This window comes from Oratosquilla oratoria, chromosome 33, assembly GCF_046742065.1.
Source record: "Oratosquilla oratoria isolate Oo_2021 chromosome 33, ASM4674206v1, whole genome shotgun sequence".
Classification (NCBI taxonomy): domain Eukaryota; kingdom Metazoa; phylum Arthropoda; class Malacostraca; order Stomatopoda; family Squillidae; genus Oratosquilla; species Oratosquilla oratoria.
Window position 1 is genome coordinate 43,492,385 of NC_134809.1, and position 23,969 is coordinate 43,516,353.

Sequence of the window (23,969 nt, forward strand, 5' to 3'; positions counted from 1 at the left end):
TAATGGAGCGGTGAGTGATATGATTATGAATATATTTCCTTAGGCTGGTATTTGGTGGTTGTGGAGGAAGAGAAGAGAGTATCTGTGTGTGATACAGGTCTTTGGGTATTGTTTTAATGTTTCTTGGTGTGTGTGGGTGTTCTGCTATGTAGTGTAGCGGGTGTGTGATGTGTTTGTGGTGGCTGCGGCAAATGTTTGTGTGCCTCTCATGTCGAGGTGGTCCTTGACTTTGAGGACTTTTGTTTCATGGTGTAAATGGTCTGTAGGTGTTGTATTTGTGCAGCCTGTAATTGTTTTTAGGGCTTTGTTTTTTATGATTTGAAGGGTGTTGTGGTGTGTCTCACTGAGATTAGGAGCCCATGCAGGACTTGCATAATTCATCACTGAGCATATGCATTGTTTGTATATTGTTGTATTAGTTTGTTTTGTCCAAATGTTGTTCCAGTGATTGATTTAAGTGCGTTAAGTCTAGGTGTGCATTTGTTTTTATGTTTGTGATGTGTTGTTTGAAAGACATGGATGTATCATATGTTACACCAAGAATTTTTGGTGTGTTTGTGTGTGGTATTAAGAGTGTTGTTGATGTAGAGATGAGGTATGTATTTGTGTTCTTTTGTCCAGTTGGTGAGAAGTGTTGCTGTAGATTTGGTTGGAGCTATTTTGAGTCTGTGATGAACCATGTGTTGAGTGTATCAAGGTATGGCTGGATTATTTCTGCAGCCTTGTCTGTGTTACGATGTGTGCATGTGATTGTTATGTCGTCTGCGTAGGAAGAGATTTGTATTTCTGAGGTGTCTGGTGTGGGTATGTCATGCATGTATAAATTAAAGAGCGTGGGGGATAGAACAGAGCACTGTGGTACTCCATTCTTAATGTTTCTGATATGTGATGATTGGCCATCATATACACATAAGCATTCCTACCTGCCAGATAATTGGCCAGCCATCTTTTGGTGTTATTGTGCATGTGTTATATATTTTATTTGTTAGGTTGTGGCGGGGGATAGCATCAAAAGCTTTACTAATGTCTAATGTTATAAGAAGTGTTCTGTGGTGGGGCCTATCTGAATTGATGCCATCTAAAATTCTTTTTGTGAGGTTTATCAGAAGAGTGTTTGTGGAGTGTAGTGGCCTAAAACTGTGTTGTGAGTCAGCAAGGGGAATATGTGGTGTGACAAGTTTAAGTATTAGGCGTTCAATGACTTTAGAGGGGGTGCAGAGAAGTGTGATTGGTCGGTGCAATGTTGGGATTGTTGGGTCTTTGTTCAGTTTTGGAATGGTGATTATTTTACCATGCTTCCAGATGTCGGGTATAGTGTTGTGTGAATAGCTGTAGTTTGCAATGTTTGTGAGTGCGTGTATACCTTGTGGTCCAATGTGTTTTAGGTGGATGTTACTTATGTTATCAGGGCCACAGGCAGATGAGTGCTTGAGATTATGTTTTATGTGTTTTGTCTGACGGTCTATGAAGGGTGTATAGTCTGAGTCTGTGGGAAAGTCTTTCTTACGTCGAATAGTGCGTCGGTCGTCAGGGTGAGAAGTGAGATGGCTTGTTTGTGCAAAATGATTTATGAGTGTGTTTGCTTGTTGTCTGTTTGAGGGTAGATTATCTGTTGTTGTGATTATTGCTGCATGAGAGCGTGTTGTGTTACTGTTGGATAGTGTAATGCTGTTGAGTGTTTCGTACAATTTGCTGGTGTTTGTTTTGTGATCAAGTGTATTGATAAAGTTTTGTCAATTTTGTGTTTTTTGTTTGTGTATTTTATTGGCAATCACAGTGTTTGGTCAGCTATATTTTGAGGGATAGGTGTGGGGGTATTGTGTTTAAGAGTGTCTCATTGTCTGATGAGGCCTTGGATTTCTGGTGTGAAATTGGGGTTGTGTGATTTTCTATTGCCTCTAGGGATGTATCTCTTGTCTTCGTTTTGTATGATTGAATTAAAAGTGTGCACAGCATTATGTTTGTGACTGGTATACTGTTAAGTGTTTCAAAATGTTGTTCTGTCTCTTCAGTAAAAGCTTCCCAGTTAGCTCTCTTGTAATTGGTGTATATGTGTCTGTGGCCAACTGGGGTGCATCTTGTTTTGGTGGTGATGATGATTGGAAGGTGGTCAGAACCAAGGGTTCCGACCACTCTCCATTCAAATACTGTAAACTACATACTATAATACACATCAAACATCATTTAGGCATCGGTTATTTTACAACAACTAACATGATGTCAAGTATACCATAATAACGTCTTTTACTTCAAATGGATTTACAGATTCACTTACATATGGTAGGAAAAGCCAAGGAAAAATGAAGGGAGGGATGGTGAATGGAAATGAAGTATGTGGAGATTAAATGGGTGGGAATGGATTTATGTCTTTGACTGTGGCTATCACCCTTGTAAGAGGGAAAAAGCCCTGGGTATATGTATGTATATTATTATATTCTAATACACTAGAAATTTTGTTATAAAATACACTATTACTACATACATATACCAATGGTTTTCCCCCTTACAAGGGATATAGCCAAAGTCAAAGGCATAATTCCACTCCCACACATTTCATCCCCACATACTCCACTTCCATTCACCACCCCTCCCTCCTTTTTTTCTTGGCTCCTCCTGGATGAAAGGTCATCCCTGCATCTTGTCCACTGCCCTGGGTCAGAAGCAATGTAGCAAGACACAGCACATCCACAGCAAGGCTACTTCATTAATCGGCAACCACCCCACTCTCCATCCCCTCATGTAGAAAAAGAGAAGACAGGGAGAAATCCCTTCAGGCTGCATCAAAATATTCACACATACTCCTTCACCTCCCCCATCTCTCACCCACTCCTTTCCATGCATCACAGCATCATCCAAACACATTCTCCACTCACCCTTATCTTCTGTCTTCTCCCTTCTTTCCTCAACAGACATTCCCCTCTTTCCCAATGCCCCTTTAACCCCATCCATCCATCTCATCCTTGGTCACCCTCTCATGTTCACTCCTTCCACCTCTGCCTTCCACACAGCTTTTACTAATCTTTTTTCAATCATTTTTTCCATATGTCCAAACCATCTCAATATTCTTTCATCAACCCTATTTCCCAACTCCCTTTTCACCTCTACTCTCCCCCTAGTAACTCCTACTCTACTTCTCAGGCATTTCATCTCAAACACACAAAGTAGACATGGTCAAAGCAGGACATGCCAGAACAAATGCTGTGAACTGCTAGGTAGCAATTCACAAATGAAAGATTTGAAAGTGGACCTGATTGTTTGTACATACAGTGTAGTGAAAGCAAAAGCTCATTGGGACCAAAATGTAAACGTCTTTGTATCTCCATTTTATTTTTTTTCCCATTGTTCTTTCTTAAAAAAAAAATGGAAAGAAGCGAAGAAACTCCGAGAGGCAAAGAACCAGCGAAGAGATGCGTAGAAGGAAGAAAAATCGAAACTTCATTTAGTGTCGTTCGAAAGAAGACGTGTCTCTCTAAAGACACCAAGGTAATACTAAAGGTTTGATAGAGTTTTTTCGGGGTTTGAACAGGAAGGAAATATTATGCATAGAGGATTAGAAATGGATACAGAACCCAGGTATAGAAATATAATGAGAAATAGAGATATCAATGGCATTTGGGATGATTTAATAGAGCTCAAAACTGAGTAAAAACAATGTACAAAGAAGTATTTATGCTAAGGAAAGCCAATGAGGAGAATAATAGGGAGAAAGATGACTTAAAAAAGGAATTAAATAAATAAAAGGCAGAAAATGAAAGGTTAAAAAGTGAAGACATAAATAGGAATTAGGCATTAAAAAAGGAGATAAAAGATCAAATGCAAGAAGAGACTGAAAAGGTGGAGGAAAAAATCAAAGAAAATGACTTACAGGAAATAAAGAAACAGTGGAGAGTTGAACAGGAATGTAAAAAAAAATCCCTTAAAGAAATAATTGAGCAACAGGTCAAGGAAAATACCAAGGAAATGGTGATCCAAGTAATTAAAGAGAAAGGCAACTTAGTTAGGGACACAGTAGATAAAAAAGATGCATTGTAATCTATGGCATTAAAGAGAAGTATGATGTACCTAGATTTCAGAGGGAAAATGAGGAGAAAGAGATTGCTATGGAAATTCAGAAAGAATTACAAGCGGAAGGACAAGGCTTGGATAGGGAAACCGAAGCGACCTATAGAATAGGCAGATATTCTAGAGAAAAACAATACAGGCCACTGAAAGTAAAGCTTAGATCTCAAACAATTGCAGAGGAAGTACTATACAGAACAAAATTAGCAAATAGTGAACAGTACAAAAATATATTGATAAAAAAAGAAATGAGTGAAGAAGAAAAAGAAAAAGAACTTAGAAATGAAGCGAATGAAAAAAACAAAAAGAGAATTGAAACTGAAAAAAAAACATTTTTTTTTGGAGAGTGGAGGACCTGAGGCTGAAAATATGGTATATAAGTAAAAAGGAAACAAAGAAGACAGAAAAAGATGAGGAGAAAGGATATTAAAAATAGCTTATACCAATATAGATGGAATAACTTCAGGAATGAATTAATTAAATGATTACCTGGCCTTAGAGAACCAGACATAATGGGAATAGTGGAAACTAAATTAAAGTGTACTCCACCACCCAACACTGTGGGATAAGGTTTATACAACTGCTGGACAAAAAACAGAAAGGATAAGGATAAAAAGGGTGGCAGAGTATTAATCTTGACTAATAAAGATTTAAATGTAACAAAAATAACTGAAGGAAAAAGTAATGTAGAATCAATTATGATACAAGTTGAAAACAAACATATGAAAAGTAGAAATTTGTAGTGGTCCATGTGCCCCCCAAAACAAAGTCCTGGACAGAAAGTGATCATTCCAAAATATTAGAAGATACAAAATACGAATGAACTAATATACTGAAGGACAGAGAAAATACAGTAATTAGAGGTGACTTTAATTCAAAAGAAATATGTTGGGAGGAAATGACAGTAAAGGGTGGAGAGGAACTCTGGGGCAACGTCCTGCTCGACATGACCATTGAATATACAATGACTCAGTGGATAAGGGAAAATACCAGATACAGAGGTAGTGAAGAACCATCATGGCTGGACTTAATACTTACGACAGAGCCTGAAATTGTTGATCAAATTTATTGCAAAACTCCGATAGGAAAGAATGACCATGTACTAATAGGATTTGAGCTGAAAGAGCAAATTGATCAAAGCAGAAATTATAAACATAGAATAGGAAGACCAATGTACAACAAAAATTTTGAGAAACTCAAAAAAAAAATTCTTTTGCAATGTGAACTGGAAAAAATTCATAAATGAAGAAACAGGGATGAAAGAGAAATGGAATATACTAAAAGAATTTTACAATGAGGGAATAAATAAATATGTACCACAACAAAAAATGCAAGGAAGAACACAAACTAATTTACAGGTATGTAAATGGCAAACTGAAGAACAAACAAGAAATAGAAAAGCTGCGCCAAGGTAAACATGAATATACAGAAGAACTGGAAATGGCTGAAATTATGAACAACCATTTCAAATCAGTATTCACAATAGAAAACTCACCTAACTGTGAGGAAATAGAGAGAGATTTCCCTCAATGAAAGAAATAATTGTAACACAAAAGGAAATCAGCAACCAAATCAAAACCCTTGACATCAGAAAATCACATGGTCCAGATAGAATTGTAAACTGGATACTGAAAGAATGCATGGAAGAATTAACAGACAAAATATACAATATAATCAAATCCTCACTTCAAGAAGGAAAGGTGCCACAGGACTGGAAGAAGGCAAACATTGTACCAATTTATAAGAGAGGAAACAAGGAAGACCCATCAAATTACAGACTGGTCTTCCTGACAAGCACAGTAGCAAAAATTTGCGAAAAAGTCGTCAGAAATAGATGGGTTACATTTGGAAGAAAAAACTATACTGAATCCAAATCAATTTGGATTCAGACAAGGAAGATCATGTACAACAAACTTGATCTGCTTCTACTCAAGATTAACCTCTTCACTCCAAGGCAAATCGCACGTCTGGCAGCATTAGCTGCCCGATGTGCGATGTTGTGTCATAATCGCATTATAAAAAATAAATTCAGTGCTCAATCATTCGTTCTCTTTCACCTGTGTATTTTTATAACCATAGAAAATTAGTGAAGCCAGTTTAGAGAAAATAGAATTACGTAGGCACGACTACAATAAATATAATCAAGATGCCGCATCATCGAGTACCCACTTCCTCCTCATGCCGCCTACGTAGGCGTCACCGTATGTAAGTGGTTAATAGACATAATACAAGAGATGGTTGGGCAGACTGTGCCTTTCTGGACCTACAAAAGACATTTGATAAGGTACCACACAATAAACTAATAAGGAAGATAGAGTCAATAGGTGGCATCAGAGGAAAATTATTGGAATGGATGAAAGACTTCCTGACTGGGAGGAAAATGAGAGTAGAAATTAGAGACAAGTTCTCAAATTGGGAAGAAATGATAAGTGGTGTCCTGCAAGGATCAGTACTGGCTCCGATCATGTTTGCAATATACCGGTACATAAATGACATGTACGTAGGAGTAGAGTGTTATATGAATTTCTTTGCAGACGATGCAAAAATACTAAAGAAAGTAAAAACAGAGGAAAATTGCAACTCATTACGACAAGACTTGGACAAGATCTGGAAATGGACTCAAAAGTGGGAAGTTAAATTCAATATCAAGAAACATAGTATAATGGAATTTAAAAAAAAGTAAAAACAAAATATCGAGAGATTATAAAACTGGTGAAGAAGAGGTCAAAAAAGTAAACTCTGAAAAAGACCTTGGAGTGATGATCAGCAAAGACATGACACCGGATAAAACTTGAGTACAACCACTCCTTGTTTAACGACGACAATTGGGACCAGCGTCGCTGTCGTTAACCGAATTGGTCATTAAGCGAAAGTGTATACATATACTTACATGTACTGTATGTACAATGTCCAGCAATACATGTATCTTTATTTTCGTGTATTTTCCCTCTTTTATATAGTACATTAAAGCTTTATTTACTGTTTTGATAGTACAGAAAGCCCTCAAATAACGCGGTGGTTAGGTTCCTGAAATTACCGTGTATGACCAAATCCACGTATGCTGACATTCCATATTAAATACCGGGGTATTTTTTTAGTTTCGACCATGGGCGCAATATAGCAATAGAAAATTAATTACTAATTTTGTAAATTAAAATGTATCAATGTAATATGCAATTTTGTGGGCGGAAATGAAAATAAAAAATACCTTGCTACAAGCAAATATGCTTATAAACAAAGTCGGTAGCATAGGATCGGGACGCCATCTTGTCGTCTGTGAATTGACGGCCTCGGTACTTCCAATAGTGCCTCACCAGGTACATTTTCTTGAAGGAATGTTATGAAGCAGAGATACATGCATTCCTTCAAGCTGCATAAACTTTGTATACCCCGCAAGCTGAGAGAGTGGTTGAAAAGCCAGCCAACGTCTCTCACGACGACGACAATGAGGACGAGCCGGATGACATTTAATTTGCAGGTACTGTAATGGTTTTTTTAAACACAGGTTAGGTTAGTTTAGTTTAGGTTAGACGAATTTATCATCCTTTCATTTCTTCGACGTCGGCATCTATCATAACAAACAAGGCGTACCATTCGTCCGACACAACTTCGTTACTTACGAAATCTGTTTTTTATTTCCGCTCACAAAATTGCATATTATATTGATACATTATAATTTACAAAATTAATAATTAATTTTCTATTGCTATATTGCGCCCATGGTCAAAACAAAAAATTTACCAATACCGGTATATACTGTACCCCAGGTAGTTTTTGCAGCTTGCTGGATGGTAACGTAGACCTAAGCTTCAGAACACTTTACCTCACAGCTAATATCCACCGTACAAATTCATTTATAACATCATGCAAATTTGCCTCACCCAACTTATCATACACAACGTCGTAACTTCGGGAGATTTACGTTAAACGAATATTGGTCTGTCATAAAGCCCGTCGTTACTCCGCGTTGTCGTTAACCGAGGAGTGGTTGTACGCAGCAACACTATGGACACCCAGTACCAAAAAGAATATAAAAAAGTTAGAAAGAATATAAAGAGCAACAACAAAACTGGCACCAACTCTTTCCAAAATGACATATGAACAAAGACTGTCCAAATTAGAATTACTTATTCTGCAACAAAGAAGGGAAAGAGGAGACTTAATATCTATAGAATTATGAAGGGAATGGAAATCTTAGATAAGAATGACTTATTGAAATGGGACAATGGAAAAACAAGAGGGCACAAAAAAACAACTAAAAAAAGATAATTACAGAAGAGATTTGAAAAAAAATAGCTTCCCACATAGAGTAATAGATACTTGGAACAAACTGGACAAAGAAACACTGTGTGCAAACACTATTCAAGATTTTAAGAGAACACTTGATGCTGAGAGATACAAAGACAGTCACCATGAGCATAGCTCCATTCCTGTAAAATACAACTAGGTAAATACAAACTGGGATAAATTCTCTAAAGAGGAAACAAAGATGGAAGACAAATGGAACATATTCAAAGAAAAGTACAAGGAAGGAATTGACCAATATCAAGGAAGAAACAAATAGAGACTTACATAAAGTGTTGGTATAACAAAAGGTGTAGTGAGGCTAGAGACAGAAGAGACAAAGCCTGGAAAAGATGGAAAAAAGAAAAAAAAAAAACCATCCAAATGACAAACATATATAAAAATCTTAGGAATGAATATGTGAACATATGCAGGAAAGAAAAAAGAAATTATGAAAAAGATATTACAGACATACGTAAGGATCAACCTAAACTCTTTTACAGATATATAAATGAAAAACTAAAGGATAAACATGAAATAGTGAAACTGCGTGGAGATAAAGAATATACAGATGACACAGAAATGGCGGAAGTTATGATCAGACATTTCAGGTCTGTTTTTGCAATTCATTCAAATCTATCCAAAAAGCCTCCCTTTCCTCTACACTCGTCTCACTACCAGGCCATTATGCACTTACAAAAACCCACATCTCCCTTCCCAGTTTCACCTTCATCCACATTAACTTTGAAGAAACATCTTTGCACTCCACCACATGTTTACCTATCTCTTCACTCACTAGTATAGCCACCCCTTTTCTCACTTGTCCTCTCTTCACTCCTGACTCCCTTCCAACTACACTCCCATTCTCAAATTCACCCCTCCCTTTCAACTTAAGTTTCACTCTATGCCAACATCTTTCTTCTCACAAACATACTGTCTATCTCTTCCCTTTTATTCTCATCTGTACCACATCCACGCACATTAAAAGACCCAAACCTTAGGGTTCTGGTTGGAAAACTCCCAGACCCTTTCATGCCTTTGCTTGATTTGGGAATGTCCCTTTTGAGGCTACAGAAAATAGGATGCCTAGTCCTATCCCCACCCCTTTTATGTCACCTTTTACAACTCAAGTGGGAACACCCAATGGCAGTATTCTTTCTCCCTTACAACAGGGTTCAGCAAGAAAGGAAATGAATATTCAGAGAAGTGGTACAGGACAGTATTAAGATTAGGGGATCAGCATAATAAAGGGACAGTTGCAGTATAATAAAGTAACATAATTTCTCTATGAATAGATATTTCTTCTAACAGAGACAAAATTATGGGTGGCTCTGGTCTATAGGGGCACCCCATATAGATCCTAAAGTATCAGCTGCATGCTACTGAGCAGCTTTAAACCTCACAATAACATGCAGCCAATACCTTGTTCCACCAGTTTCTGTTCTACTCTATTCTAATTCATTTGATTACATTAGAAGGTATATGTGCAATTATGATTTTTGGGTCCTACAGATATGTATACTAAATACATATATTACAGAAACATATATATACATCCATTTAATATACTGTTACAAAAGGTGATATTATTTTACAGGGATGTGTTTATGTAGCTATGTAGGCATACATAGATTCAGATTCATATGGAAGATCTACCCTCATTTGCATGTATGAGCGTGTTGGTATGCTCACATGTGGCAGACAGTGGATAGTCCTTGTATTTACCTAGTTGTATTTTGCGGGAAGAGAGCTATGCTCATAGTAACCCGCTATTGTATCTTTCCGCATCCAGTTTTTTCTTAAAGTCATGTATAGTTTTAGCACTCACTGTTTTCTCTTTCAGTCTGTTCCAGATATCTATCATTCTGTGTGGGAAGCTATTCTTTTTCAGATCTCTTCTGTAACTGTCTGTCTTAACCCCTTCCATACGGTGCCGCACACGTAGGCGTCATGAGGAGCAAGTGGATTCGCGACGCTGCCATATCGGCGTCTTGATTATATTTATTGTAGTCGCCCCTGTGTTTTTACATTCTCCCAAATGCGCCCTGAATCCCATTCTCTGTGGTTTTCAAAATTTGCGGGTGAAAGAGAGAACGATCGATATAAGCGGTGACTATATTTTATGATGCGAATATTATTACAACACGTCATACGGCTGGCATTGGCTGCTGCCCGCGAGATTTAAGTCCCGTACTGAAGTGGTTAAGTTTCTTCTCGTGTCCTCTTGTATTTCTTCTGTCCCATTTTAGTAGCTCATCCCTATCAAGAATTTCCATCCCTTTCATAATTTTGTAAATGGTTATCAAATCACCTCTTTCTCCTCTTTGTTCCAGGGTTGGTAAATTTGGTTTATCCAATCTTTGTTCGTATGTCAAATTGCGAAGTGTTGGTGCCATCTTTGTAGTTGCTCTTTGAACTCTTTCTATTTCTTTATGTTCTCTCTGGTACTAGGTGTCCATAGTGATGCTGTGTATACCAATTTTGGTCTTATCAATGTAACTAGTATTTTCTTTACCATTTCTTCATCCATGTAGTCAAAGGCTACTTTCATTGAGTTTAACCCTAGATTACTCGACCTGTGCCATTTGGAATCACACAGTACGCAGTCATATGTTTCAAGCTGTATGGTTTTCACATAAATGTCTAATTGGCAACTTTTATTGTTTATATCGTCAGCACTCACCTAGAAGCGACTGTGGATATACGCGCCTATGTACTCTGCCTTTATACAAGCTCCAGGTAAGTTTCAGTGATTCCATATAGCACAGGTCGAGTATAATAGGTGATTTTATTGAAAAAAGATAGATAAACATATGGTATAATGTGTGTCTACATGACGACTCAGGAGAAGCTTTGAGACGTGTTTTAGCCATAAATGGATACGTAGGTTGTAAATATGACCCACACTGCACAAAGGAAGTGCTATGTATGTCTTTTTTTTTTCGTTTTCCTGCTAGGTAGACCTGATTAGCCATGAAACGAAACTCCTTTTACACTGAAGATGAATTAGTGACGCTGGTAAACTCGGATGAGTTCCAGCGTGACTTGGACAATACGTTGGGGTCGGCCAGTGATTTCAACACGACCATTGGGACGGTACAGGGGGATGCTGCTGGAGGGTCGCAACTCGGCCCCATCACGGATGACATAGCAGCATCAGCTACCATTATTCTGTTATCTCCTGTGTGTCCTGGACCATCAGAGACAATAATAGAATGTGTAGAAGACCCTAGTAGTAGTCTAAGTCATATAGTAACATCGCACAAGGGTCGGGAGCCACCTGAGGTAGTGGTGGAGGTGCTAGTGGACCCTTCAGTGTCTCCGGTCCCCTCAAACATCACGAACTGTGAGACGTGCACTATATACGTCGACCCCACAACCCCAAAAAATTCGTATTTGGGTTACTGAGGAGCCCAGTGATGAATCTAGCCCTGGTTATATTCCAGGAAGTGACAGTGAATGTGACTCGCCCTCCCCTATTTCACCAGACACAGTCGTACCAACCCCTTCTCACAGCCCACCACAACCACCAACACCATCGTCTTCAGTTCAAGCCTCACAACCAACACCGTCCCCTGTCACCCCTTCCACCAGTACTGGTGATGCTAGCCAGCACCTGTTCAACTTATCTGGTACCCAGCTATGCAGTTCAGATAAAACTTTATGGTGTAGTAAACCTTATCCACAAAAGACCACAGCTAAACATCCAGCTAGACAATACACAAAAGGACTAACAGATACGTCAAAGGATGCTGAATCTGCCAGGGATTTTTTTTTACTGTTTCTCACTGATGATATGCTGCAAATAATCCTAACTTATACCAATCTGATGATCGACCGCATGGCACCTAAGTATGCTGATCAGCCTAAGGGCTCATGCTCCCACACATGCCCAGAGGAAATATTAGCCCTCGTGGGCATTCTTATAGAGAGTGGAAGCAAACAAGACAACAGAAGAACTGCAAAGGAAATGTTCGATCCACTTCATTGCCCACTGTTGTACCATGCTGGGCTAAGCGAGTCCAGATTCTCTTTCCTTTTACGGGCCCTACGTTTCGATGACCTCACCAACCGAGAGGAACGCAGAAGGACTGACAAGATGGCACCATTCAGGGACATGTGGGAACTATTTATAAGAAATTGTAAAGAAAACTATGTACATGGCAAAGATCTGACAGTGGACGAGCAGATGTTGGGTTTTCGTGGACGCTGCCCCTTCAGGTTCTACATGGGTAAAAAAACAAAAAAATATGGACTGAAAATCATTATGGTATGTGACAACTCCAACAGTTACATGCTAAATAGAATATTGGACTTAGGTAAACACAGAGTGGAACCCATAGCCCCTGGAAAAGTAGGGGAATATTACACAATGAAGCTGTGTGAACCATATCTTGACGGCAACAGAAATGTTACTGTCGACAACTGGTTCTCGTCCATGTCACTGGCAAATCAACTCTTCGTGAGAAGGACAACCATGGTCGGGACACTACGGCGCAAAGGGTATGTGCCTGCTGCTATGACTGATGTGAAGCTCAAGAGGCCCGTGGGGAGCAGCACCTTTGTGTTCAAACAGAACCTGACTATGGTTTCCTACAAACCAAGTTCAAGTAAAATAGTGTTGTTATTGTCATCAAAGCACAACACTCCTCAGCTAGGGGAAAAGAACAAGCCTGAAATAATACATTTTTATAATATAACTAAAGGAGGAGTTGATGTATTGAACAACATGTGTGGCAGGTATTCCTGTAGCCAAAAGACCCAGAGATGGAGCCTTTGTCTTTTTTATGGGTTCATCAACATAGCTGTTGTCAATGCTTTTGTTCTGGCAAGGCTGAAAGGTGGTGACAAAGTCCGACGTACTTTCATGCACTCGCTGGCTAGTCAACTTGTGAAGCCATGGGCTGAGAAGCGGATTCAGCAAAAGGGGATGAAGTCATCAGTGATATCTACAATCAAGTTGGGATTCAACATTGTTGATGAGAGGCCAGAGGACCATTCATCTAGAATATCACACAAGAGGAGATGTGCCTTCTGTCCATGGAAAAATGCCAAGCAGACAAGGGCAATCTGCTTCCACTGTGACAAGCCTGTATGCCCAGACCACTCTGATGTCATCTGCAGAGAGTGCCAAGAATAACTGGTAAGTCCAATATACCTAATTTGCAAAGTATTTATATTGCACACATATAAAACAAAACAAAAATTAAAACCAGGCACCATTTTTATATATTTTACATAAAGATACATTTACAAAAATCACCCTTTTTCATTCATTCCAGGCAAGGTCCGTCCCCTGCAGTCTGGGATTGTGAGGCATCTAGTGACATCAAATGATGTTTAAAATGTATTTTTATAATATTAGTTTTCTTCATTTCTTCCATATTTTGTATCAGGACCACAGAATCTAAGTACTTTCGTTTTTCACAAAAGTTTTTTTTAATTGTTCAGAATGGTAATTTTTTGTTTTTTATTATATATATTTTTGTATCTGCTTGGCTCTATAAGCCTTATTTTTGTAAGATATCACCATTTGGTGGAAATAAAATAAGTTTGCATCTTTTATTTTATTATTTTCCTCAACTGATTCCATTTGGATACAGGTCGAGTTGGATCGTGTCATGCCATTTGAGATAGTTACTCCTAGCCTAAGTGCCCCACACACGACTTTCCGTGGTTCCTTTGTTATTCTCATTTAATTTAGATTAGTTTTCATTTTGCAATCTTTGACAGATACAAAAATACAAATTACTTGGATGAAATAATGGTAGAAAAAATACTGTCACCCTGATAAAACCAAGAATGGAGTATGTTGTAACACTATGGTCACCCAGTACAAAAAAAAATATAAGAAAAATAGAAAGAATCCAAAGACCAATGACAAAGATGGCCCTAACACTTTCAAAATTGATATATGAGCAAAGATTGTCTACACTGAAACTACTAACCCTGGAACAAAGAAGAGAAAGAAGCAATCTATTGGCCATTTACAGAATCATGAAAGGCATGGAAGTCCTTGATAGAAAAGACTTATTAAAGTGGGATAGAAGAAAAACAGTTTTCCATACAGAGTGGTGGATATCAGGAACAAATTGGATGAAACAAACTAGAGGTTGTGAGATACAAAGACGGGTCTATATGGGCATAGCTCCCCTTCCCATATAATACAACTAGATAAATACAATGTGTAAAATTGTGAGGATGACACAAAGCATGTCTCTTATTTCCATTGTGTCCTTATTTTACATTGTTTATATTGAATCATCCAATGACAATCCTTCTTTTTTGTCCATGGTAGTATTCTATATGAACAGTAGCATAGTGTTAAACATTCATAAGGGAATAACGGAGTTATCACATGTTTATCAATTTAATATCTAGAGAAGTACAGAGTGTGTATGGTAACTGTTTAATTTTTAGGGTCACACAAAAAGTCACAATTTAGCTGAAGATGCATCTATTAAAAAAAAGAAAACAGACCCTGTATCACCACACTTCTGGTGTCTAATTACTCAATGAATCTGCCCTTGGCATCAATGATGTCCTCAACATGCCCTTGATCTGACTGATCAGATCATCCCTACTCTTGTATGGGGTGCGGTTAGTATCTCGTTCAACTGTGCCACATACAAAATAGTCCATCGGGTTAAGGTCAGGTGAGTTATGGGGGCCACACATCAGGGACAACAAAGTCAAAGAAATTGTTGGAGAGCCATTTGTGAAATTTTCTAGAGGTGTGACATGGTGCCAGGTCCTTTTGCCACATGTAGGGTCTACCAGCACCCACTTCCTCAATCCATGGCTTCACATGGATCTGTAGGACTTTGATGTACACTTCGGTGCTCACCCTGAGCCCCTGGGGGAAAGAAGAACAAGGGAATGACTTGGCCCTTGCTGAAGACTACCCCAAACACCATGACAGTTGTAGGAAACTTGGTTTTCATGACTCTTGGCACTTCCTTGAGACAGACACCCAAACATCTGTTGTTCTCAGAGTTGTGGGTCTGGTCCTGGCAGAAGTTCTTTTTGTCTGAAAAGAACTCAAGAGTGCTTCAGTTTGTTGAGCTTCTTGTTCTTCTTGAAGTGGTTCTCCTGAATCTTTGCAGAGAGGAGTTGACCCTTACGCATCTTGTATGACTTGTATCTGATATCCTCATGCAAACACTTCCTTATGACACTGGCAGCTCTCTGGCAACGGACCTCAAGGCCCGGCTAAGGTCTTCATCAACCATGGCTTGTAATTAAGTGACAAATTCAGTATCCCTGATGGTGTCCAATCATTGAGAATGATGTTTCCTCTTGGCAACACCTTTATAATCATAGTCAGAAGAAATCAACTCCCTCCTGGTGGTCCTGACAAAATGTTCAGTCACTTTTAGCAGTGAAAAAAAACATTTGGTATATGTATGTGTATGTATGTACTGCATGCCTTTTCCAAAGATGAGGAAATGTAAAGCTCTCCATGGACACAAGATGTTGCTGGGACAAAATCTCAACGTATACTGATTGGTTGCTTTTGTTTTGAGTGGTGTGGTTACACATGTCTTTCCACACAGTGTCCCTAAAACAACAAAACAATTACCGTACACACCCTGTAAACTAAAAAAAAAAAAAATATATGTGTATTAGTTGTGATCTGTAGACTAATCACCAATGCATGAACCCTTCACTAGAATACACAAAGTTGTACCATTTTTCAAACTATGACTTGAGAGAGATAAGTTCATAGCAATATTTATTCACAATATTTTCAAAACTAATTAAACAATAAAGATTTTAATCTCACTAGCATAGTTTCACAAAATAATCATTACTTCAATCATCATGTATTAAAATCCTTTAAAAGGCACATCATCACCTGACTTCAGAGAGGTGGGATACTTGGCTAGACAGTCTAGCAAATGACAACAACCTTGTCATACTCCTTCTCCAAGTCCATTAAAGCTCAAAAGCATCCTTAGCTCTTGCCAAACTTTTTCCCGTTTAATAATACAAACCAAAAACAAATAATGTGTATCAACTCTCAGAACAAGTTTAATTGAAAAATAGGTTGAAACAGTTTTGCCACATCTATAGCAAACATATAAAAGAAAAACTTCCTAGTCTTATCTTGGTATTATTAAGGCATGCCTTGCGTGAATATGATATATTTACCTAGTTTAACCTAGTTGTATTTTGCAGGAAGGGGAGCTACGCTCATGGTGTCCCGCCTTTGTATCTCGCAGTGTCTAATTTGCTCTTAAACTCATGAATAGTTTTTGTGCATACTATTTCATTGTCCAGTTTGTTCCAAGTGTCCACCACTCTATGTGGAAAACTGTTTTTCTTCAGATCTCTTCTGTAGCTATGTTTTTTTCTTTTCTTTTTATGTCCTCTTGTGCTTCTCTTGTCCCAGTTTGACAAGTCCTCTCTATCAAGTATTTCTGAGCCTTTCATGATTCTGTATATGGTCAGTAGGTCACCTCTCTCTCTTCTTTGCTCCAGAGTCGGTAACTCCAGTTTAGCCAATCTCTCCTCATATGACAAGTTTGCAAGTGCAGGCACCATTTTTGTGGCTGCTCTATGGATTCTTTCTATTTTCTTTATATTCTTTTTGGTACTGGGTGACCACAATGTTGCCACATATACTAGTCTAGGCCTAATCAGTGTCACCAATATTTTTTTAATCATTTCTTCATTCAAATATGTAAATGCCACTTTTATTAATCTTAGCAAATTGTAGGATTCTCCAATAATTTTGTTTATCTGTTTGTCATAGGACAAGTCGTTTGAGATAATTACACCCAACTCTTTTTCGGATCTCTCCTTCTTTACCTCCTTGGTTCCAATTTTGTATTGTCCTGATATTCTGTTTTTGCTTTTTCCAAACTCCATTATACTACACTTGTTAATATTGAAGTCCACTTCCCATTTCTGATTCCAGTTCCATACCTTATTCAGGTCTTCCTGTAGTGATTCGCAATCCTTTTCAGTTTTTACCTTCCTTAACAGTTTGGCATCATCTGCAAAGAAGCTCATGTAACACTGCACATCATCATCCATGTCATTCACATAAATAGCAAACATTATTGAAGCCAATAAAGATCCTTGCGATACTCCACTGATCACCTCCTTCCAACCTAAATATTTTTCTCTGAACACTACTCTCATCTTTCTAGTAATCAGGAAGTCCTCCATCCATTTTAGTAGGTTCCCTTGTATCCCTCCTATATATTCAAGTTTTTTTTGATAATTTTTTGTGTGGTACTTTGTCAAAAGCTTTTGGTAAGTCCAGGAAGGTACAATCAGCTCATCCATTCCTTTCTTGCACTATGTCTATTAATCTTGAGTGGAAACAAATTAAGTTTGTGGTACATGATCTTCCTTGTCTGAACACAAAAAATGGTATATTCAAGAAAAAAAAATCAGAGAATGAGATGGAGTAGCAAATTAAAATTAGCTTATACCAATATAGGTGGATTAATCTCAAGATTAAACAAACTAAATGATTACCTATCAGAAGAAAAACTAGACATAATGGAGGCATAATGTGGAGGCAAAAACTAAGGGGTCCACTAGTGTTGGACATGGATTATATAATCATTGGCTTAGAAAAAGATAGGAGAAGCTGGGTGGAGGAGTCATATACATATGTTACATATGGAGAGAACAGGTGGGGAGATGATCACAATAAGAGTTGAAGATAGTGACATACATACATACATATACCAAGGCTTTTTCCCCCTTCCAAGGGAGGTAGCCACAAAAGGAAAGGCATAAAAACACTCCCACCCATTTCATCCCTAAATACACTCCACACCCCTCCCACCCTTCCTCTCATCTGAGCACCTCCTGGATGACGGGTCATCCCTGAACCCTGCCCACCGCCCTGGGTCAGAAGCAGTGTCGCATGACACAGTACATCCACAGCAAGGCCGCTTCATTTAATCGGCGACCCCCCCTCTCCGTCCCCCTTTGCATATAAGGAGAGGACGGGGAGAAATCCCTTCGGGCTGCGTCAAAATTTACTCACACATACTACCCCACCCCCCCACCCCCCCGCCTATTCCTCCTCATGTCGTCACAACATCATCCATATACAACCATTCTCCACTCACCTCTGTCTTCCGTCCTCTCCCTTCCTTCCTCAACAGACATTCCCCTCTTCCCCAAAGCCCCCTTCACCCCATCCATCCACCTCATCCTAGGACGTCCCCTCATGTTCACTCCCTCCACATCTGCCTTCCATACCTCTTTTACTAGTCTTTTGTCACTCATTCTTTCCATGTGTCCAAACCATCCTAATATTCTTTCATCAACCCTCTCTCCCAAATCCTTTTTCACCCCTGTTCTCCTCCTCACCTCCTCATTTCTCACTCTATCTAGCCTAGTAACCCCCACCATACTTCTCAGACACCTCATCTCAAACACATTCAAACTCCTTCTCTCTTCTTCTCTTATGTTCCACGTTTCTGCCCCATACAGTGCTGTTGGCACAATCACTCCTTCATACAGTCTCCTCTTCGCATCCATTCCCAAATGTCTATTTCTCATTACACTCTTTAAACCACCAAGGCATTTACTCGCTTCTCTCAATCTACATTCTACCTCCACCTTCACTCCACCTTTTCCTGCTACACTTGCACCCAAGTATCTAAAACTATCCACTTCCTCCAGTCGCTCTCCCTTAATGTTCACTTCCAGTCTACTGCCACTTTCACCCCTTGTACATCTCATCACCTTACTTTTACCCACATTTATCTTTAGCTTTCTTCTATCACATACTCTCCCAAACTCTGCCACCAGCTTCCTCAATCCCTCCTCTGACCCTGCCACAAGCGCAGTGTCGTCCGCAAACAACAGCTGGCTCACCTCCCACTTTTCTCCATTTTCTTTAACCATCTCCAATCCCTGACTCACTACCCTAGCATTCACCTCTCGCACCACCCCATCCATGTATAAGTTGAACAGCCAGGGCGACATAACGCATCCTTGACGAAGTCCCACCTTTACTTCAAACCACTCACTCTCTCCGTTTCCAATCCTAACACATGCTCTACTACTCACATAAAAACTCTTGACAGCTCCCAAAAGCTTTCCTCCTATCCCATAAATCTGCATAACCTCCCACAGTGCCTTTCTGTCTACCCTATCATAAGCCTTTTCCAGATCCATAAAAGCCCAAAAAATATCCTTCCCCTTTCCTATAGCTTTCTCACATATCTGTCTTACCACAAAGATCTGATCTACACAACCTCTACCCATCCTAAATCCACACTGTTCCTCACCAATTACTCCTTCTGTTCCTCTCCTAATCCTCTCAATTAAGATTCTCCCATAAGCCTTCCCTACTACACTCAACAGGCTAATCCCTCTGAAATTACTACATTCACACTTCTCCCCTTTTCCCTTGTAAAGAGGAACTATACAGGCACTACTCCAGTCCTCCGGTACTTTACCCTCTCTCCAGCAAACATTAAATAATCTCACCACCCAGTCCACCATCACTGAACCTCCCTTTTTCAGACATTCTGCATGACATCCATCCAGACCAGGTGCCTTACCTGCTTTCATCATCTTTACAACTGCCTTCACCTCATCCTTCCTTATTTCTCCTCCGTTCTCCTCACTCATCACTCTCATTTTCTTCGTATTTCCCACTGCAGCTATCTTTCCTTCCCTATCCTCCTTCACATTTAGCAACTCCCTAAAATATTCTGCCCATCTTCCCCTCACTGCCATCTCTTCCATTATCAACTCTCCATCTGTACCTTTTACCTTTTCTTCTCTACTTGATTCGCCTCCTCTTCCTCTCTTAATTTCTTTCCAAAACATCTTTTTATTACTTTCAAAATTTTCTGTCATACTCCTACCCCATTTCACATCTGCTCTCCTCTTTGCCTCCTTTACCTTTTGCAGAAAGTTTGCAGTGATTTATGTGCCCCCTAAAAATGGTGTCTGGGTGAGATATTATTCTAAAATGTTAGATGATACAAGACGTTCATTAAACAAGATGCTGATGGATGGAAGTAACACAGTACATAGGGGAGATTTTAATTGCAAAGAAATATGTTGGGAAGAGATGACAGTGAAAGGTGGAGAGGATCAATGGGGAAATGTATTACTCGACATGACTATAGAACATACAATGACACAATGGGTAAAAGAAAACACTAGATTTAGAAATAATGAAGAACCATCAAGACTAGATTTACTATTTACACAAATTGCAAAGAGTGACCATATACTACTTGAGTTAAATCTAAAGGAGGAAATATATATAAAGAGAAATGAGAAACAAAGAAAAGGAAGACTGATGTATAGTCAAATGGACTTTGAGAAACTTAGGAATTATTTTTAAGTGAGCTCAGAAAAATTCTACAAGAAACGCAAGTGGAAGAAAAATGGATGATTCTGATGAAAATCTATAAAAAAAGTAGACACATGTGTCCTATAGCAAAAACAGTAAATAGTGTACATTAAATTCTGATTTAATAGAAGGTGCAATGAAGTGAAACATAGAAGAGATAAAACTTGGAAAAGATGAATATGTAAAAATATGCAGGGAAGAAAAAAAAAAACTATGAAAAAGACATAATAGAAAAATGTAAGGATCAGCCAAAACTATTCGAAAGATATGTAAATGGTAAACTAAAAAACAAACAGGAAATGGTGAAACTATGCCAAGGGAATATGGAATGCACAGAAGATACAGAAATGGCTGAAGTCATAAGCAAACACTTCAAGCTGGTTTTCACTAGAGAAAATGTACAATATCGGGATGAAGGGAGAGATGTGAAATCCCCCCACCCCTGCCCCCATGAGGGAAATAATAGTAATACGTAAAGAAATGATTAGCCTTGATGTCAGGAAATTGCACTCCCTGGATGGAATAGCAAACAGGATATTAAAGGAATGCATACATACATACATACATATACCAAGGCTTTTTCCCCCTTCCAAGGGAGGTAGCCAAAAAGGGAAAGGCATAAAAACACTCCCACCCATTTCATCCCTAAATACACTCCACACTCCTCCCACCCTTCCTCTCATCTGAGCACCTCCTGGATGACGGGTCATCCCTGAACCCTGCCCACCGCCCTGGGTCAGAAGCAGTGTCGCAAGACACAGTACATCCACAGCAAGGCCGCTTCATTTAATCGGCGACTCCCCCTCTCCGTCCCCCTTTGCATATAAGGAGAGGACGGGGAGAAATCCCTTCGGGCTGCGTCAAAATTTACTCACACATACTACCCCCCCCACCCCCACCCCCATTCCTCCTCATGCAGTCACAACATCATCCATATACAACCATTCTCCACTCACCTCTGTCTTCCGTCCTCTCCCTTCCTTCCTCAACAGACATTCCCCTCTTCCCCAAAGCCCCCTTCACCCCATCCATCCACCTCATCCTAGGATGTCCCCTCATGTTCACTCCCTCCACATCTGCCTTCCATACCTCTTTTACTAGTCTTTCTTCACTCATTCTTTCCATGTGTCCAAACCATCCTAATATTCTTTCATCAACCCTCTCTCCCAAATCCTTTTTCACCCCTGTTCTCTTCCTCACCTCCTCATTTCTCACTCTATCTAGCCTAGTAACCCCCACCATACTTCTCAGACACCTCATCTCAAACACATTCAAACTCCTTCTCTCTTCTTCTCTTATGTTCCACGTTTCTGCCCCATACAGTGCTGTTGGCACAATCACTCCTTCATACAGTCTCCTCTTCGCATCCATTCCCAAATGTCTATTTCTCATTACATTCTTTAAACCACCAAGGCATTTACTCGCTTCTCTCAATCTACATTCTACCTCCACCTTCACTCCACCTTTTCCTGCTACACTTGCACCCAAGTATCTAAAACTATCCACTTCCTCCAGTCGCTCTCCCTTAATGTTCACTTCCAGTCTACTGCCACTTTCACCCCTTGTACAAATGCAAAGTAGAAATAACAGACAAAATATGTAAAATAATAAGTTGCTCACTCAAAGAAGTAAAAACACCAGAGGACTGGAAAAAAACTGATATTATACCAATTTACAAAGGAGAAAATAAGGAACACCCAACAAATTACAGACCAGTTTCCCTTATAAGCACAGTAGCCAAAAGTTGTGAACAAGTTATAAAAAGTAGATGGATAAATCATCTGGGGGAGAACAATATATTAAATCAGAGACAATTTGGATTTAGATAGGGAAGATCATGTACCACAAATATGATCTGTTTTTACTCAAGACTAATACATATTATACAAGAGAGGGACAGATGGGCTGAGTATGATTTCCTAGATCTACAAAAAAACTTTTGATAAAGTCCCTCACAAAAAATTATTAAGAAAACTGGAAACTATAGGAGAAATACACGGTAAACTACTAAAATGAATGGAGGACTTTTTGAGTGGATGAAAAATGAGTGTAGTGCTCAGAGATAAGAGTTCTACTTGGGAAGAGGTAATTAGTGGAGTTCCACAAGGATCAGTATTGGCTCCAATTATGTTTGCTATTTATGTGAATGACATGGATGAGGGTGTGGAATGTTACATGAGCTTCTTTGCAGATGATGCAAAATTTTAAAGAAAGGGAGTACTGAAACAGACTGTGACTCACTGCAGAGAGATCTGAACAGGGTCTGGGAATGGAGTCAGAAGTGGGAAATGAAATTCAACATTAAGAAATGTAGCATAATGGAATTCTGAAAAAGTAAAAAAAAAAAAAAAAAAAAGGATATCAGGAAGATATAAAATTGGTGAAAAGGAAGTAAAGAAAGTGGGATCTGAAAAAGACCTGTGAATCAGCACAAAGGATATGTTCCCTGATAAACATATAAATAAAAATATTGGTGAAACAAACCTAAAACTTGTTAAAATCAATATAAGTGGCATTTACTCACTTGGATGAAGAAATGGTAAAGAAAATATTAGTCACATCGATAAGGCCAAAACTGGAGTGTGCAGCAACACTATGCCCAGTGCTAAAATGAATATAAGGAAGATTGAGAGGATCCAGAGAGCAACTACAAAGATGGGCCCAGCACTATCAAAACTGTCATATGAAGAAAGATTGTCAAAACTAGAATTACTGACTCTGGAACAAAGAGGAGAAAGAGGAGACTTGTTGACCATCTACAGAATTATGAGAGATACAAAAGTTTTTGAAAGAGAAGACTTACTGACCTGGGATAAGAGAAACACAAAAGGAAATAGAAGGAAGCACAAAAAGGACAGTTATAGAAGAGACCTGAAAAAGAACAGCTTTCCAAACAGAGTGGTGGATGTATGGAACATACTAGATGTAACAATAGTGTGTGCAAAAACAATACAAGAATTTAAGAGCAAATTAGATATGGTGAGATGCAGAGATGGGACACCATGAGCTTAGTTCCCCTTCCCATAAGATACTAGGTACATATAACTAGGTAAATATATCTGAACTCCTTTCCCACACTTCATGTCTCCATCCCACACAGTGCTGTCAGCACATTCAGCCCTTTACAATCTCCTCCCACCATCCACTCCCAAACAGTGAGTGCTAAAACTTTACAAGATTTAAGAGCAAACTGGATGCAGAAAGATATAAAAGTGGGTCACTACAGGCATTGCTCTCTTTCCATAAAATACAACTAGGTAAATTCACACCAAGAAAG

General features: G+C 39.0%; 1 protein-coding gene across 10 annotated transcripts in view; it reads right to left on the bottom strand.

The window, feature by feature from the left end:
- The window catches only part of LOC143017865 (uncharacterized), a 466,837-nt gene that overhangs the window by 174,189 nt on the left and 268,679 nt on the right, over positions 1 to 23,969 (bottom strand). The gene's annotated exons all lie outside the window — the stretch shown is intronic.